At 40.2% G+C, this 12,708-nt stretch overlaps 2 protein-coding genes and 1 long non-coding RNA gene across 7 annotated transcripts in view; 2 read left to right on the forward strand and 1 right to left on the reverse strand.

Moving 5' to 3' along the window:
• The window catches only part of LOC126992242 (N-alpha-acetyltransferase 80-like), a 70,888-nt gene that overhangs the window by 55,572 nt on the left and 2,608 nt on the right, over positions 1–12,708 (reverse strand). The window lies entirely within an intron of this gene.
• LOC126992243 (A-kinase anchor protein 7-like) overlaps positions 1–12,708 on the forward strand; it is a 54,252-nt gene that overhangs the window by 14,613 nt on the left and 26,931 nt on the right. The gene's annotated exons all lie outside the window — the stretch shown is intronic.
• LOC126992244 (uncharacterized) lies at positions 1,702–7,043 on the forward strand. Its single transcript, XR_007746383.1, has 4 exons — positions 1,702–1,854; positions 4,859–4,970; positions 5,368–5,390; positions 6,669–7,043. It is a non-coding gene; the product is annotated as an uncharacterized LOC126992244 (long non-coding RNA).

A 12,708-nucleotide genomic window follows, 5' to 3' on the forward strand; every position in this document is an offset into this window, starting at 1 on the left:
TTCTGTCAGAGCAAGACATCGCAGTTCATCAAATTTGTTTCTTAGGCTACGCGCATTGAAACTAAGGACTCTTAGGTTATCTTGAAGCTTGGTAATAGAGGTACTGGAGGGTTCAATGTTACGAGTCTGTTGCGGTGTATGGTGTCTATTTACACGGGCGGGATGGAAGGACGTGGCTGAGAGTCGTTTTTTGTTGTTCGGGCGTTACGTACGGCGTTGTTGAGGAGCCTTCCGAATCTGGCTGCCCCGATGGGGGACAGGTGTATGCCGTCCCTTTGGAAAAGTTTACTCTGGCCGTAGAAATGGTTCCAGAGAGAGAGAGAGAGAGAGAGAGAGAGAGAGAGAGAGAGAGAGAGAGAGACTTCCTAATTTTAGACACAAGGCGGGAAGAAGGTGGTGCATACTGTAGCTCATTTTTTGTGATTGGTGGGAACAAGGATGGTGGGAGGAGGGCAAAACTTAAGAATAACCACTCCAAACCGATATTCGTAGTAATTTAGCACGTGAAAGAATTATTATTATAATGCATTTTCGTATACGTTTTACCTTGGGGAGGGGCCAGGGGGGCAAGCCTCTTTAATTATAGAGTTAGGTGGCTTGGATTTTCTAAGTCCATTGTTATTGTTTCACAACCGCCTCTTTACACAGACTGAGCCTCATACCTGCCTAGCAGTGCACCCTAAAAACTAGTTCCTAAGTCAGTAATATCCAAAATGCGCATGGATTATAACGATTTCGGACAAAAAAACGGTCTTTTAAGAGTTTTACGTTATTTTTATTCTCTATATTAAAGCAACTAATGCCACAGCTATTTGTATTTTCTAATACATTCGTAAAATGTTACTACGCGAGGGTATCAGCGGCGGCACCTATCGGCGGGTTCCTGAAGTCAGTTGTTTTCAAGCCGCTGTCACGGGCAAAATTGACCCTTGGGCAAAATTGAGCCCGGGCATCCACGTGCCTCTGTTATCTTAGCTCAAGCTCGTGTATGTGGGCTTCTTTTCGACTGATATGGCGTCTAGAGCTAGCATGATCATCATTCTTTATTATGATGACAAAGATCATGTCAAAATTTGCCTCATTAAATAAGAAATTACATAAAGATCGGCAGCTTTTCCTCGTCGCCAAGACATCCTCCAGCAGCGCTCCGACACCCATGATCGCACATTCATTTTTCTCAGAAAATAGGATACCAATCACATTTACATCAACATTTTTCCACAGGTGAATACTTAGGTCATGTTCACACCAAGTTGCGACACCTGAGATTCATTAATAATGACAGGGGAAGGAAAAATATAGGCCCCTGTCATCGACAAAATTGAGCCTCGGGCAGAATTGAGCCGGGGCATCTATATGCCTCAGATTTCTTCGCTATTATATGTTGTAAGATCGTTTTGTTGACATGTATGGGTAGATTAAGGCTTTCTGTATCTACATAAAGAAGGAAAACGCAAAATTCGCCCTAGTAAATCAGAAACTACATAAAGTTCGGCAGCTTTTCCTTGTCGCCAAGACATCCTCCAGCAGCGCTCCGACACCCATGATCGCACATTCATTTTTCAAAAAAAAATAGGATACCAATTACATTTGCATCGACATATTTCCACAGGTGAATACTTAGGGCATGTTCACACCAAGTTGCGACACCTGAAGTTCATTAATTATGACAGGGGAAGGAAAAATGTAGGGCCTTCCTTGTCTCTAATTTACCGACGTCCATGAAACCGTACACGGCCTGAGATGGTGCCAAGGACCAAGGCATCTGGCGCAATGCATCAACCTCAACTATTACTGCTACAAGCCTGCATCTTGCCATTTCAACGTAATGGAGCAAAATAACCCCGGTCAAAGGTAAGTCTTTGAATCTTATTTTTACCTTTTTACCCTCTTTCAGGTCAGGTTAGGTTAAGGGCGAGGTTAAGCTATGGGGTATGTTATGTTAAGGATTAGGTTAGGATAGGATACTTAATATGGGGGTCAAAGAACCCTGGCTAGGAGGTTATGATGTTGGTTTTGGGAAATTTACATAGATTTGTTGGAAATTCTTGCCAAATCTCGCCTATTGAGGCCTCCCCCACCTAAACTCTGCCTTTCTGACAAGTCCCCAGGTTTGTTGGGGCTAGGGAAGGATGACAATACAAAGAGTTGGAGCAGTAGTTGTAAAGATATACCATTTTGAACCCAAAATATATGCGTAAAAATTCCAAGCAATGCTGATAGCGATTTTTTAAAAGATGGCGTTGGCTACTGACCAAGACAGCATTAGATATTGATCATGATGGGGTTAGGGTATTAACCAAGGTGGCATTAGGTTTGTTCGAGTACCTAGGTTAGATTTAGGCTGGGTTAGCTTTGGTTAGGTTTAATTATACGAGCATGCGAACAAAAATTGTTTGTTTTTTTGGGTGAATATATACTGTACTATAAGTTCACCTGTCTCAGATTTTCAGATGAAACTATACTTTTTCATTTTCATTGCAAATGAACCTTTTTCAAACCCTTCCCCACATAACTGAAGGATTTCCGACAAAATAAGCAGATTCATACAAAAGCACCAAATTCTACCAGAAAATGTATTTTCATCTACAAGCATGTGGTAAAGTTACAGTTTTGGGCAATATTCTAACCTAATCCAACTTAACACATTGATTGGTATTCATTGGCACTGGATCAGTACCTAATGCCACTTTGGCCATTACTATCATCACTTTGCTCAGTACTTATCGCCATCGGGTCAGCACATTTAGATTTGAATCTCCTCTACCCCTCCCCCTTCTTCCCCTGCAGACCATCATGGTGCAGGTTAATGTGGATGGACTCGGGAGGAAATGATAAATTATATAAAAACTAATATCGCAGGAATGAACATTCTGACAGTAAGATATACACCGTTGTCCGTTGTGTTGTATGTGACCCAAGTTCTTCATTGAGAACAACAATGTTTTTAGCAATGAGATAGGTGAACTTGTCAATTTTTGGTGTTTTGATTGCTTTGTTAATTAATTTTGTCACAGATGTGTGGGTTCTGAGGAGGAATGGGGTGATAAAAACTGAATTACAACAGAAACAATGAGGAGATTCATTTAAAACACATCTAAATCTACCAGAAGAATGTATTTTCATCTACCATTAGGAGACAGGTCCTAATCCTAATACTGTACATATAAACTATTTATTCAAATAGAATATTTTTCTTTCTGGAAAAAAGTAAAAGTGAGTGTGTCAGTTTTTCAATTTTCAAGTTGACAATTTTATATTATTCCTGAAAAAGAAACTATCTTCATAAGGAAAACCATCATGAAATACACAGGAAAAAAAGTGTCTGTGCCTCAATATAATTTAAACGAAACCTAACCCAACCTGGTCAGACCCTAATGCCACTTGGTCAGTACTAATGCTCCTAGTCAGAACCTAACGCCACCTGGTCAGTATGACTTTTGCACCACCCTATCTTTCGACCTATCTCTGTCAGAAGGGTATAGATGCTATCCATAAGGTAGCTTTCTCATGGGGACTGCATTTTAACATCAATAAGAGTGTAGTACTAAGATGCCAGACTTGTCTCTGGAACCTGTACATAGACTCTTGGGTATTCTGGTTGATAACAGTCTAAAATTCCACTCTCACCTCAAAATCAGTCAGTAAAGCAGCAGGACTGGCTAACAATTTGTTGAGGTCCACTCTTTGCACAGATAATGAGTTCATAGTATCCCTTTCTAAAATCCTTTGTTAGAGTTAGGGTCCCCTTACCAGATGGACCTAACTGATTGACAGTCTCTCAGAGCTAAACTATTCTGATTGCACAAGAACTCTGAAGTCTTCACTCAGTATGTAGTAGGCTACTTAGATCAGATTTAATTCACCATTGGAGGATATTCCATGGAGAATCGACAATTCCCCACTTGACCTTTTCCTCCCTGCTACCAGTACCTTGAATGTCACCAGAGGTCACACATTGAACTTTCATAAACCCCATACTAATGTTGAATATAGATGCTATTTTTTTAGCATAACATTCATTGAACATTAGAATTCTTTAGTTACCTGATGAGGTTGTGGGTGCTGATTCCATTTAAGAAATTTTATGCTGATTATTAGGGATCCACTTTTTTTTTTTACATGTGGCCTATAGCGCCAGTAGGCTTATCTGTAGGGGCCTGATGGTCGACCCTATCCCGTCATGGTGTAGGCAATTGTTTTATAATGGCGCCTTTATTGTTGGCTCATGCTTCCCCCTGGAGCTCATTCTTGATTCCACTTGTGCTGTAGAGTTTCTTCTAGAGTCCAGGTCGATGGGTGGTCTTCAGGACAGCATGTGGGTAGTCTTAGGCCACTTGGAAATATGTAACTATACATAGACTAAACCCCACAATATTATCCATACTAGAGCAGGTTGTTCTTGGATGATACATATGGCACACTATCCAACTTCTTTAAACTGTAATTACACCATCTTAGTGCTAAAGTATTGTTAGTGCTGGCGTCCCAGCAGGTTCTAGCTGCCTCATTTATATACTACCAAATTTCCTTTATGAACCATTTGACTGGTGAGTTAAGGGTAGCCAACCAGGTGAGTAAACCCAACACCCCCTGGTCAGAAATTCACAAAGTTAAAATACATTGGATATTATAGTGCCCAGAAATTTGAGAGCCCACATCTCCACTATGATAGTCAATTGAATTGTTTTTATGAGGGAACTATTGGTTTTGAATTACCACCCAAGTTAGGTCAGACAGGGGCTGCCTTATGTAAGCCAGAAAAATTTTGGTAGACCTATAATGTTTTTAGACTCCCAACATATTGTTATCTGATGGCTGCAACAATATTTTATTAAGAGTGTATGTTCATTTTCAGTGAGCAAGAGTTTGTGCATTTGCACACTGTGAAGCAGTGGCTGCGAGGGGAAGAGCCAAATATGTTGCCACGCAAAAAGAAGAACGTGAAGAGATTTGCTCTCCTGGTGAAGGTAAATTTGATAAATTACCTATGAATAGCTGAATAATTTTATTTCACAGGAACCTTATACAGTGTGTGTGTGTGTGTGTGTGTGTGTGTGTGTGTGTGTGTGTGTGTGTGTGTATATATATATATATATATATATATATATATATATATATATATATATATATATATATATATATATATATATATATATATATATTCCATTCTTATAAATGAAATATGTAGCTACTTAAGGTAACATTTCTTTTCCCGACTTATCAGTGAAGCTATATATTATTTCCAGATGTTTATTAAAATATATTTTGTTTGTCTATTATAACTAAAGGCAAATGTGCGACATTATTAAGGCTAAGTTAATCATATTATTGCCTAATTTTATATTTTTTTCCCAATCCTACCAGGGTGAAGATTGTCATCGAATAATGTAAGTAGGTGACACAATATCAATGTTTCAGAATGCTGCAAAAATATGCATGTGGGTTCTTTTACTATGCTTTGGTGTTGGTGCTTATGATTGCTACAGAATGCTGGTATGTACGTATATACTTTTGCTTTATTTTTAACAGGGTTGTGATTTGCTTATGATTGCTACAGAATGATGATATATATATATATATATATATATATATATATATATATATATATATATATATATATATATATATATATATATATATATATACACATATATATATACACATACATACATATACTTTTGCATTATTTTTAACAGGGTTATGAATGATATTATGTTGGCTGTCTTGTCACTGTAATTACAAATAGAAATTTCTGTCATGCATGTATTCTCCATACAGATAAGAAACTAATGACTGTAGCTGAATGAGACTGAAATCACCAAGATAACAAGAGTAAGTTTAGTATTGTGATTTGGGTTGTCATGAAATTCATTGGCACAGTGCAGTTCATCTTGTGCCAAAATTCTTAAGCTTGACCAGGGGCGTTTCTAGGGTTCAAAGACATTCGGAGCTAATAGAAAAACATCAGGGGCTGAAGTTAACAGAGTTCGTTCACCACCATGCACCTAAGATAAAAACATACAGCTACACTCCCAGATTGCACAGTAAACTACAAACTGCTCAAACTACTGGTATATGGCTTCAAAATGTAATCTTTAGTATGAACTACATCAATAACATCAGCTCCGTTCAAACAATGGATAATATTTATTTCTTATTTTTTGGAGTGACGGGGGCACGGGGCCCGGGGGTGAAAAAAGGTTTGGGGCTCAAGCCCCGGAAGTCCAATGCTAATGATGCTATTGAGCTTGACCTTATTTTCCCTTTGTTGGTGGTGGGTAAAAAATTGGATGTTGATTTCTAGGTCGCATGTTTGATGTGTTGTGTCTCGTCACTGCAGTGCTTCTTGCTGACATGCATGCCTGTGAGTCATTGTAAAAATGGGTCCTATACCTTCTGCCTTATAAAACACAGTACCATTAAGGGGAAAAACCCAAGATTCAAGCAACAATTTATACAACATAAATACTGAAAAATGTTTGTTGTCTGTGTTCCTATTGCCAAATGCCAGATATTTTATATGTATATGGCAGGAACAAAAGCATGTGTCTGGCTATAAAGTTACAAATCTGTGTGCGTGTGTGTGTGAGCGCACGCGCTGGGTTAAAGGGAAAACGAAGCACAATAGACAATGCGATTGCTATAAATTCTGCATGATTTTACAGATAAACTATATCTCATCAAAGTGGCCGAGGGGAGGAGGCGGCAGGTTCTCCTGCATCAGAACATATTGCGCATCCTTGCCCAGTATCATGATGATGCAGGCCACTGTGGTCAACATACCACAGAGGAAAACATTGCCTCTTAATTATTACTGGCCAAGGACATTATGTCAAAGACTATGTGATTAGACAGTACATTGCGTGTTCAGTTTCACCATGTCAGTGATGCTTATAGCTGTGAAAAGTCCTATTGTAAAGAAGAGGAATATTGTCTCTGTGAAGTTAACAAGTTGCCTGTATCAGATTGCATCTTGTTTATTGAGGAACATTTTAGTCTTATCACTTGTATATTTTTGCAATAAAGTCAATGAATTTCAAGTGTATTTTATTTTTCATCATTATTCTTATTAGCGTTTCTATGTTAAAACTCAAAAGCCGTTTGGAATTCAATTCTTACAACTATTAACAGTTTCTTGGTCTCAAAACACCTTTGAACACAATAGTCTCATTTAAATTAATTATTTGCTGCTTTCCTATTTCCAGTGCAGGCATTCTCTCTGGACCCTGGTCCTATGCTTGTTATTTTCTTTAAGATGATTTTGTATTTCATTTCTTACTGTTCCCAGTTATAGCTTTTATGTTGTATCTGTTAGTGCTATTGGTCTTAAAAGTCCCTTATGCATGGTTGGCTTTGCCTTCTATTTATTAATTGTTATTTGATGCTTTCCAAGTGTCTTGGAATACAGGAATAATACCATTATTCCTTTATTCCTGTATTAAAAACATTACTTAATGCATTAAATATATCTGTCTTAATTCCATAGAGGGGTAGGCTCAGATGAGACATCACACCCTCTGGCTGTTTGTAAGGTATATACAAACGAGTAAATGCAAGTCTACACATTTGTTTCCCTAATAATGTTTGGTGATGCAAGTATAGATTAATTTTCATATCTATAATTCTGTGGTAGCTGCAAATGTGCACATTATGTCTATCTCACATTGTGTAGAAAGTAGATGAAAGACTAGAAAAGTTCCATTGTCTGCTACATCAGAAATGGATTTCAAATAAACATTTTTTTTCATCTACTTCATAAATTAAATAACCCCAGCCTTCTCATGCACACTACATATCATAATTTAAGGTAGCATCATCTTGAATTACCTGTTCACAGAACCACCCGCAATCTGCAGTCCTGAAACAATATGTTGTTGAATTGTTTCTACACTCCTCATTAGAGAGAGAGAGAGAGAGAGAGAGAGAGAGAGAGAGAGAGAGAGAGAGAGAGAGAGAGAGAGAGAGAGAGAGAGAGAGAGAGAATCATCTTTTTCAAGCTTAACTGACCAACTTCTGTAGGACAGCCTGTTTTAGCTCTTTGATAAGTAATATTTGGTGAATTTCTTGGTTTCCCTATATCATGATTTTCTCATGTATTGACTCTCAGGTTGATCATATTTCCTAGGCACAGCTAATGTAAGTACTTTATCATGATTTAATGTTTTGAAAAGCATTGGTGAGTATTTATTAACAGATTCGTGGTTTATCCATGTTAGGTTAGTTGCCCTATCAAGTGTTGCCTAACATAACATCGCTCCTTAAAACCTTCTCACACACACACACACACACACACTATATATATATATATATATATATATATATATATATATATATATATATATATATATATATATATATATATATATATAATGATCATCTCAGCTGTCTTTGACATTTAAATTTTCTTTTATCGCCAGATGCCTTGGTCCTTGGCACCATCTCAGGCCGTGTACGGTTTCATGGACGTCGGTAAACTAGAGACAAGGAAGGCCCTACATTTTTCCTTCCCCTGTCATAATTAATGAACTTTAGCTGTCGCAACTTGGTGTGAACATGCCCTAAGTATTCACCTGTGGAAATATGTCGATGCAAATGTGATTGGTATCCTATTTTTTGTGAAAAATGAATGTGCGATCATGGGTGTCGGAGCGCTGCTGGAGGATGTCTTGGCGACAAGGAAAAGCTGCCGAACTTTATGTAGTTTCTGATTTACTAGGGCGAATTTTGCGTTTTCCTTCTTTATGTAGATACAGAAAGCCTTAATCTACCTATACATGTCAACAAAACGATCTTACAACATATAATAGCGAAGAAATCTGAGGCATATAGATGCCCCGGCTCAATTCTGCCCGAGGCTCAATTTTGTCGATGACAGGGGCCTATATTTTTCCTTCCCCTGTCATTATTAATGAATCTCAGGTGTCGCAACTTGGTGTGAACATGGCCTAAGTATTCACCTGTGGAAATATGTTGATGTAAATGTGATTGGTATCCTATTTTCTGAGAAAAATGAATGTGCGATCATGGGTGTCGGAGCGCTGCTGGAGGATGTCTTGGCGACGAGGAAAAGCTGCCGATCTTTATGTAATTTCTTATTTAATGAGGCAAATTTTGACATGATCTTTGTCATCATAATAAAGAATGATGATCATGCTAGCTCTAGACGCCATATCAGTCGAAAAGAAGCCCACATACACGAGCTTGAGCTAAGATAACAGAGGCACGTGGATGCCCGGGCTCAATTTTGCCCAAGGGTCAATTTTGCCCGTGACACCGCCATAATGGATGGAAGGCCCGACACTCACTCCCTCAAAATATCCATCTACCTTTCGGTAAGTGTTAACTAAGTATTTAACCTCTTTATTGGTGTGCATGTAGGTTGACAAAAGGACCGATTACTATCCCAGTACCGGGTCCAACAAAGACACGGGCGTGTCAAGTGTCACATGGTGTGACAAGCATGTGTCAGAAAACAAACGGATATTGTTCAGTGCGCGATACTTATAGTGGAGTTTGAGTAAAATGGAGGCCAGGGTCATACGTAGCAGTCGGTAGGTCACTCCCGCTTCAGTTAACACCAGGAGCGTCAGTTCGATCTGGATGACAGCTGTCACAAATCTGTTTTATTTTGTACCTTAAACTACTCGGTAAAAATTATCTAGCATCAACTTACAAGAAGTGGACGGGTTAACCGTCAGTATTGTACCATATGTAATTATGAAACATGACATTTCCCAAGAGTTGCTCGACTACGATTGGGGTGGTGGGGTGGGGGTTCAACTACGCTGACCATCCAATTGCACACCCTACACTCGTCAACAGATCCGCTGCAGCGGCTACTACGTTATATAGGAATGGATTACAAGAGTATACGTTAGGGAATTTCCTTTCTTTAGAGACTAGGGATTTTTCCCGATTTTGGGGATTTTTGTAGGGACATTTTGAAAGCCCATTTTTCAGTGATTTGGCCGTCCACCACCAAAATCACTGTTCCCTACAGGGATTAATTGAGCTAACGACCACCAAAACCACAGCTCCCTAAAGGGATTAATCGAGCTAACGCCGCCGCCGCAAAATAGCTCGCATTCATTACCTACCGAATGAAGCATCACTAGGTCTTCATATATTTTTTTTCTACAAACGTTTGGTTAGCGACGGTACGCTTGGTTAGCAACGGTACGCTTGGTTAGCGTTGGTATGCTTGGTTAGCGATGGTACGCTTGGTTAGCGATGGTACGCTTGGTTAGCGATGGTACGCTTGGTTAGCGATGGTATGCTACTATGGGTAGGCGGTGGCCGAAGTGATAGCGTACTGGACCCACATTCGCCGCGTGATGGACGACGCGGGTTCGAATCCTCACGCTACCACTCGGATTTTTCAGTCACCGCCGAGTGGCTTAAAACTACCCACATGCTGTCCTGAAGACTACCCATCAACCCGGACTCTAGAGGAAGCCGTCCAAGCCAATCAAGAACGAGATCCGGGGGGCAGCATGAGCCAATGCAAGATGGCGCCACTATAAACACTCGCCTGCGCCAGAACGGGCTGGGCCGACCATCAGGCCCCACCTGGAAGAAGCCTTGGGCCGACCATCAGGCCCCACCGGGAAGATGCCTACCGGCGCAATAGGCAACAACGTAAAAAAAAAAAAAAAAGCTTGGTTAGCGACTAGCCCACGCATGTGAGACCAGGTCCACCACGCGTGGTTATTTTTTTTCTTAGAACACCCAGCCCAACGGCTGCCGTGCTGAGGGCCGGGTATAGCCCGGGCCTGTTCAGCCCGAGTCCCGGATGACCTTGAGTCATGGCTCAGGGTTGTTTTGGGGTGGTTAGCGATGGTATGCTTGGTTAGCGACTAGCCCACGCATGTGAGACCAGGTCCACCACGCGTGGTTATTTTTTTTTTTAGAACACACAGCCCAACGGCTGCCGTGCTGAGGGCCGGGTATAGCCCGGGCCTGTTCAGCCCGAGTCCCGGATGACCTTGAGTCATGGCTCAGGGCTGTTTTGGGGTGTTTAGCGATGGTATGCTTGGTTAGCGATTAGCCCACGCATGTGAGTATACGGTAGGGATTTTCCTTACTTTCGAGACTAGAGAATTTTTCCTGATTTAGGTATTTTTCTAGGGAAATTTTGGAAGGCCATTTTTCAGTGATATGGGCTCCCCCCCCCTCCAATACCCCGGTTCCCCACAGTTCCCCAGGCTTGTCTTGGGGGATTGGGGGGGGCTAGGGTGGTGGAGGGGGTGGAGTGGTGATTCTTAAGATTTACCCGCTTCCATCTTCTGCATCACTTCTAATCACTTCTACAGTTCCCTGCGGCTCCCTAGCCTCCGCGGGCAGCCTTCATTTCCGAGGCAGTCACACCTGCACACCAACCCAACACAGGACTCCCGAGCGCCTTCCCTTTGGCGCTGGAAAAATACAGATAAAACGTTCACTTTTCCGCCTCTGATCTAGGAGACTGGAAAACAAGGAACACTGGAAGAACACTTACTTTTCCGCCCCTGCCTCCCCGGACACGTGCACACGGCTTCCCTCCCACCGGGACTGCCGCGGCCGCCGCTTTTTGGAGGTTTTAGCGCAAACCTGTTTCGGAACAAGGTTCTGCGTTTCGACTCGTTCTCTCGAAACAGTTTTCATAAAAGGGGTTCGGTGTTTGCTTCACACCCGCGATTGTAACCGATTTTACCGAATATAATATATATATATATATATATATATATATATATATATATATATATATATATATATATATATATATATATATATATATATATATATATATATGTATATATAAAATCATACAACGCAGAAGTGAAATTCCCATGTCACCTTTTTTCATTATACGTTTGTAGGGTAGCAGCAGCACACCTTCCTCTCCGTGAAGGAAACCCGAGAAGTGATGGAGAAAATTAATGATAAGGACTCGTCGCCTCTTCCCGCCTGTCTTTTGTTTCAAGCTTCTCCTGCCTTCCCCCTCCCCCCGGCTCTCTCTCTCTCTCTCTCTCTCTCTCTCTCTCTCTCTCTCTCTCTCTCTCTCTCTCTCTCTCTCTCTCTCTCTCTCTCTCTCCAGTCATCCTCTCTTCAATCATATGCATTCCACTCACCCAACAAATCCTTTTAACTCTCTCTCTCTCTCTCTCTCTCTCTCTCTCTCTCTCTCTCTCTCTCTCTCTCTCTCTCTCTCTCTCTCTCTCTCTCTCTCTCGTGCACTTTTCCCCCTTTCTCTTCATCAGTTGTCGGTTATTCCTTCTTTCTTCAGTATAATTAAGTTCTTATTTATTCATCCTTTTTTTCTTCTTCGGTTTTGCTTCCCTTGACGTTCGGTATGTTGATGCGGAAAGTAATTTAGTTTGCCGTAGAATGTTCGATTTTTTTTTATTTTTTGTTTTGTTTTCTAGTTGTTTTGGGTTCATAGGTCCGAATTCGTATTGTTATTATTATTGTTATGCTTTTGTAATATGTTTGTTTCCTGGATCATGAAAAAATCTACTCTATTTCTTTTTTTTTTTTTTCTTTCTTTTATCTGTGTTTTCATATCCCTTTTCCTTTTGCTTTTTTTTTCTCGCTTTTTTTTTATCCCATGTGTAATTTCCTTTCCTATTATTATTATTATTATTATTATTATTATTATTATTATTATTATTATTATTATTATTGTTGTTGTTGTTGTTGTTGTTGTTGTTGTTGTAGATTTTAGTA

This window comes from Eriocheir sinensis, unplaced genomic scaffold (genome assembly GCF_024679095.1).
Source record: "Eriocheir sinensis breed Jianghai 21 unplaced genomic scaffold, ASM2467909v1 Scaffold424, whole genome shotgun sequence".
NCBI lineage: Eukaryota > Metazoa > Arthropoda > Malacostraca > Decapoda > Varunidae > Eriocheir > Eriocheir sinensis.